The sequence below is a fragment of the Buteo buteo genome, chromosome 25 (assembly GCF_964188355.1).
Source record: "Buteo buteo chromosome 25, bButBut1.hap1.1, whole genome shotgun sequence".
NCBI lineage: Eukaryota > Metazoa > Chordata > Aves > Accipitriformes > Accipitridae > Buteo > Buteo buteo.
The window spans coordinates 19,045,709-19,052,100 of NC_134195.1; the positions used below are offsets into that span (position 1 = coordinate 19,045,709).

The 6,392-nt window shown below is 39.1% G+C and overlaps 1 non-coding gene across 1 annotated transcript; it reads left to right on the top strand.

The window, feature by feature from the left end:
- Nucleotides 1-2,529: 2,529 nt before the first annotated feature.
- LOC142044813 (U6 spliceosomal RNA) lies at nt 2,530-2,635 on the top strand. Its single transcript, XR_012654434.1, has one exon. It is a non-coding gene; the product is annotated as a U6 spliceosomal RNA (small nuclear RNA).
- The last annotated feature ends 3,757 nt before the right edge of the window (nt 2,636-6,392 follow it).

A 6,392-nucleotide genomic window follows, 5' to 3' on the forward strand; every position in this document is an offset into this window, starting at 1 on the left:
TCACAGGCAATAGCTTTTAACTGGTCTTTAAAATCAATTGGTGCGATAATGTTTATGGTACACTGGCTTTTACTGAAAGTCTCTCTCCTGTAGGAAGCCACGACCCAGGTCCCGAACATTCGTGCTTTGAGCAGTAGTCAATTATTCGATAGCTGGCTTTTTTCCTGCTAACTATTTCCATGACGTTAGATGTGGTGTTATCCACAGGCATATTGGGATGCTGAAGTGGATTTTTTTTTTTTTTAATTACTATTTTTGATTGATTTGAGAGGGCATGGGGGGGTGTGAGGATCTAAGTGAAAAAAGAAAAAAAACAACAAACCAAAACCAAAAAACCCAAGCCACAGGGCACTGAACAGTGTGATTCAGTTGCATTTATTCTGCCTTTGCAAAATACAGTAATTACTTTTTAATTCTTATATCCTGTCTGAATTAATTGCATTTTGTACTTGAACGTGTGTTCTTCTGAATTATTTTCTTCTTAATGGACTTCCTGCTTAACTGCATTTTTTCCTCTGTGCCCTTCATAGTAATGTAAATGTTTGTATTTATCTCCTGTTCCCAACTTTTTGTATGTTTCCCCCCAGTTCATACATTTCAGCAGTGCTTTGAGCTCCACTTTGTTTTGCCAGAGTTCACTATAAGTACCAAAGGCTGTTAATGTTCTGTCAGTTGGCAGTTTCACCTATTTTAAGGAAGACTAGGCAAATTCTATGTTACTGTATAATATTGTAGCAGTGAGGGCAAGAGAAGAACTTATATTCTCAGGGACTTCCAAAGGATATGTAGCCTTGAGGAAAATGTGGAGAAAATGTAGATTAAATAAAAGAAATAAATTTATTTTTTTTTTTTTACATTACTAGTGGTGCTGTGACTCACCAGGAGGCAAGAAAAGTTGATTTTCCTTCAGCCTCTTGCAGAGGCTGTGTATACACTTTGCTTAGGTTGTTGAATGGTAAGTAGAAAATTAAAGGTTGGCTGTTGTGCGGTTTCATCCTAAGTGGAGGAAGCTGCTCTCAGCTTAAAAAAACAGAGAGCAGGCTGTCTTCTCAGGGAAGTGTGGGGGAAATACTGCGCTAGATTTTATGCTCAGAAGGGAGCAAACCTGGTTGCCCAGTGCTGGAGTAGTCTGAACATCAGAAAATACTTCACCTGAGAGAGTGGTCTTCTCTCCCTCTCTGGCCAGAAGATAGTCTTATGAATTTAAATTAGCACCATTTTAGCACCAGAAAAGGAGTTCAGGCTTGGTTTTAGCGCTGGGAAATATGAGTGCAAACAATTTTCTTAGCAGCAGGCATGGTTTTGCATGCTGTATGGAGAGGTAGCTGTGTGCTGGTCTGCTGTCAGCCCTTTTCTCATCTGTCTGTTGCTATTGACAGGCCAATTGTAGGAGTCTCCACTTCTTTAGATTTTATTTTTCAGGTGTTCAGCATGTGTACAGATTTTAATCTTGAAAACCAAAGTCTTTTCAGCAGGAGAGCTTGGGTGTACTTTGAACTGTGTATGCCTAAATGAAGGTCTGTGGCTTTGGTGGATGGATGCTTTTTGGCCACTCATGATTGATTTAGCTGCCAGCCTGAAGTTACTAAATGAATGGAAATTCTCTGAAAGAGAGACAGCGCCAACAGGCAAGCACCTATTCTGAGCTTCCTCATTATGCCAGACAACAAAAATGTTGTGAAGCTGCATAACACTTGCATTGTGATTAGTTGCATCACTTATTCATGTTCTGCAACATAAACACATTTGGATGGCTGACCATGACAAGCATTTCGAGAAGTAATGGTCTTTAAGCATCAGCAAAGACGTAATTAAGCTGAATATTGAAAAGAACTTCACAGCTGTGAGTACAGTTAATCAATTAAATGGGCTCTCGGAAAAGCCAGGGATGTTCTACATCAGCTTTCAGTCCTGTATTTTTGGGGGTCCAAGAATAATGTAATTAATACCCTACTGAAGGTCGTGGAGACCAGCCTTCTGAACCTTGATGGGGAAAGTAACCGTCCATTAACCCACTGTCCCTGAAGCCTTTTGGGGAGCTGCTGTGCTGTAACCCTGCTGGGGTGGGGACGGGGCGGGTTAATTCACAAGATGAGATGCTTTTATGTCAATTATAGGAAGCAGGATTGCTAATAGGAAGTTGGTGATGGTGCGTTCAGCGTTGACATAGTGCACAGCGGCACGGCAGTCACGGTACAAATCCTTGGGCTCTTCCTTAGTAAGAGAAAATGTAATTTTCCACAAGAAGAAATGTTGCGCTGCTGTGTTTCAGCTACGAATGCCTTGGTCTTCAGAGCATTCACCGTGAGCCTGTAATGTTTTAGCCATAGTTACATACTTTAATTGCTTGATCTGGTTTTACAAACGCTGGTCTTGTGGCAGCAAATTGATCAAACTCTGAAGTTTCACTTTCTGCATGGTGGTTAAGGTGACAGAGTGAGCCACGGACAGCCTGCTGTCATCTGAGCGGGTCTACTAATTTGGGGTTGTTGGAAAGGGACAGGAGGCATCCAACAGGCATCCAAAATCGTGCTTGCTTCGGCAGCATGTATACTAAAATTGGAACGATACAGAGAAGATTATCGTGGCCCCTGCACAAGATGACACGCGAATTTGTGAAGTATTACGTATTTTAGGGAAGTAGTCATTACACCAAGTCTGTCAGAGTTCAAGGTACGGCTGGACAATGCTCTAAGTCGTATGGTTTAGTGTTAGGTAGTCCTGCAAGGAGCAGGGAGTTGGACTTGACAATCCTTATTGGGTATCTTCCAACTCGAGATATTCTATTATATTGATTCTTATGAACAGCAGGGAAAGGGAAAGAGAAAAATGTCGAGTTGGCAGAGAGTGAAGTATAAGGAAACCACAAAGTAAAATGGAAAAGAAGAAATCACATAGCAAAAGGAGAGGTTGGAAAGACTAGCAGCAGTGGTGGAGAAAGATATTAAATAAAGAAGGAAATTAAAAGTGAAAAGGAATGCAAAAAAGTGAAAGTCAGAGAACCCAATTGAGAGAGGGCGAGGGGAGGAAGGCAGTGATTTAATAGTGGCCAGGGGTAGAAGAGCCGTGTTTCTGGAAGCTCACAGTAAAGTGGAAAATCCTGATTTGTGTGAGTTATCGTAGCTCCACTGCTGGTATCTTTATGAATCGGGAACATAGGAAACAAGTCTGTCATATCTTTTGCTTTTCAGTTGATTTGTAACTACTTGTACACCCAACTTCTCATCTCTATGGGGCTCTTACCTTGGGTAAAGTGAAGAAATGGAATGGATGCATTATTGTCTTGAGGAATTATGATGCTTCCAAAGAAGTGTGTGATTTGGATAGGTATACAGTGGTAGAGTAACTTTCTCTCTGACTGGTCCTATTTATTGCTAGGAAAAAGCACTTGAAAGTTAAAATCTGTGGTGTTTCAGAGAGTAAGATGTCTCAGTGCTGTAGAAATTCAGTGCGGTTTTGGTGACTAAGTTAGTTTTTTGAAATTTCTGGTCCTTAGATTCACAAACATTGATGTAAATGTCCCCTTGCAATTCTTTGTTTTGCTTTGGTTTGTGTTGGCACCTAGTCTCCTCTTCGTGTTTTTGAGCAGTCACCCTATACTAAATCAGACCTAAATAGACATATACCCCTAGATAGAGAACCTCTATCAGCTGTATTAGAATGAATGCAGATTGATATAAATTAACAAAATGGTGAGCTTAGATTTCTCTGCTAGTTCAGGTTATACTTTTTATTGCCTTTTGAAGAAGTGTTTTCCAAGATCACCTCTTTGGAGAAGTCTTTGTGTCGGACCTTTCTGTAACTGGTGGGTTTTTTGCCTTTTTTCCCTCCTGTTGATTTGGGGAGAGGTGGGTGTTCGATAAATGGATGCCTTAAGCTTTCACCCAACCTCTGTATCGAAAAACCACAACTGCCCCATATTTGAAGGGGCAATAATTAACCTGCAGCAGTCTGTTTTAACTAGGAACAAATAGGGACCTGGCTGATACTGCAAATCACTAATAGGTGATTAAATGTTGAATGAGCAAAAATCTGAAAGTTTTTCTGCTATCTAGAAAGTCCTTGATGCTCTGTTTGCCCACCAGGTAGGCATTTCCTTAAAAGTATGGAGGTATAGTGCACATGGAATCAGCAACTTGGCCTATACAGAAGGAAGATATTTTAATTCTTCATTTCAAGTGTAAACTGTAATCAATAAAATGGAAAAAAAAAGATACTGAATGAAAGTGCTGGAGGACTGGTTCAGCAAACACTTATGCACATGGCTATCTTAGGTGTAACTAATTAAGCATATGAGCCTTTGCCAACATCAGCATGTATTGCATAAAAACTCAGGTTGAAGCCAAAAGGTAGATCAATTAAATCTTGGTTCATGCAAGAATAGTTGACAGTTTATTACTCAGCCTTTCAATTTGAAAATGTTACATTTATGTTTATAATTTACAATTAATATAATTCTCTGCAGAGCATTACTTCATCACAGCTTAAGTTTCCAAAATTATGTCCTTAAATTTACAACTTTTCTGTAATACAGTTGCCGTGGCTTTGCCTTCCTCTGAAGATGCTCTTTTTGCAGTTTCAGTTGAGCATCAAACAGAAAGAAATGAGGTTCCTTGTCTTTATTTCCAAAAAGGGTGGATTGCCATCTTTACATGACGTTATCTTCTTTTCTCCACTAAAAAGATAAGTAGATAATGGAATGGCATCAACATTAGTAGATAGAACAGAAGGACTCTGAAAAAAATTTCCATAATGTTTTCATTTTAGCTTCTTACTCTGCTGTTGAATGTTTTCAAAACCAAAGTTGGTTGAAGTTGTGTGTCTTCCTACTCTTTCTAAATTACCGCTAGTCTTGCTTGATAAACTTTAAGGATCACCAAGAATTGAAGCAGAATAATTTTGTCACACTGGGGATACTGCCAGTTTGGCCTATCAGACCATAAATCCCCTGACAACTTCCATGGTAACTCTTCAACACAACATGCCCGGTTGTGTTGCAGCTATTAAGAAAATCTCGTTTCCAGTAGTGTGAGACCTTTCTGAAAGGCCAGTTGTACTTTGTGGGGTTACGTCAGGGGGATCTCTTCTCTGGGGTGCTGAGTGATCGGGAAGATCGATCGAGGACAGTCAGTGGAGCTGTGGTGTGGATCCACCCACCCCTGAGCCAAATGGTCAGACACTGCAGAAAATTCCTGGGGTCAATCCTGCAGCGTAAGTGGTTATAAAGAGATGGTGTTTTAGTAAGGACATAGTGATAGAATGAGAAATACGGTGTTAAGAGGAGTGAATGTTAGGTATATAGTGGAAAGACTAAAGAGAAGCAAATAAACAGAAAAAGCCAGAAAGATACAGAAGCCATCAAGATGAGTTATATTTTTAAGGCTTAATTTTATTGAACTCATGTTGCTTTAACAAGGATGATAGTGAAAGGTATTGCCATAGATAGCGCTTTTCTCGAACTCAGTATTTCAAAGAGATTTTCATTTAGAATGGCAGCATCTCTGTCCCATTACTTGTAACGTGCATTTTTATTATGACTAGGAAACTGTATTTTTAAAAGAATAACTTTGTCCTTCCTTGCTATCTTGTAATGGAAGATCTTTGCAACAGAGACTTCTTTTCTACCAGCGTAGAAAGCGATTACAGTGTGGAGAATGCTCCTGAAATATAAATAATGTATGGATAGGAACAGTAGAACCATGTAGGTGGAGGACTAGAAAAACTGAATGTTTGCCAGGCTCTTTTATTATTTATGAAAGCTGGTGAAATCTAGTTGTCACAGCCCAAGATACTCAAAGATCTCAGTAAAAGCCATTCTTTTGCAAGTCGTGTTTCTTTAACCAAAAATAACAGTTGCATTAATAATGTTCTTTAAAGTTTTGCAGGCTCTAGGAAGTTTGTTATAGTTTCGTAGTTTTTTTGTTTGTTTGTTTCTTGTTTGTTGGGTTTTTTAAAACAGATTTTAACTATATATTTTTGCTGACAAGTTCAGAAATTTATAAATTTTTGTCATATGGAGCTCTGATACAATTGATGTTTACACTTGTTTGTATTTTTAATTAAACTACCGGGTTTTTCTCTGAGGACCATGGAGCTAGTTTATAAAATGAACTGATCTTTAGGCACATTAGAAAATCCAAGCCCTTAATGCTTTTGGAAGCCAAAATAGTTTTCAAAGATGGTTGTTAATAACCAGGAAGTTAGCTGTATGCAATATTAGCAGAATATTTTTTTTATGTCAGTGTCACATTTGAGCACTTGGAGGAGCAGGGTTGATTATTGTTTAAGTAGCCCCAGCTGGGTTATAATGCACGTGTGATATATAGTGAGTGTGTGTATACTGACCGTAAATACAAGTGTACAGATAGCGTCTGGCTATAAAAGAAGTTGGA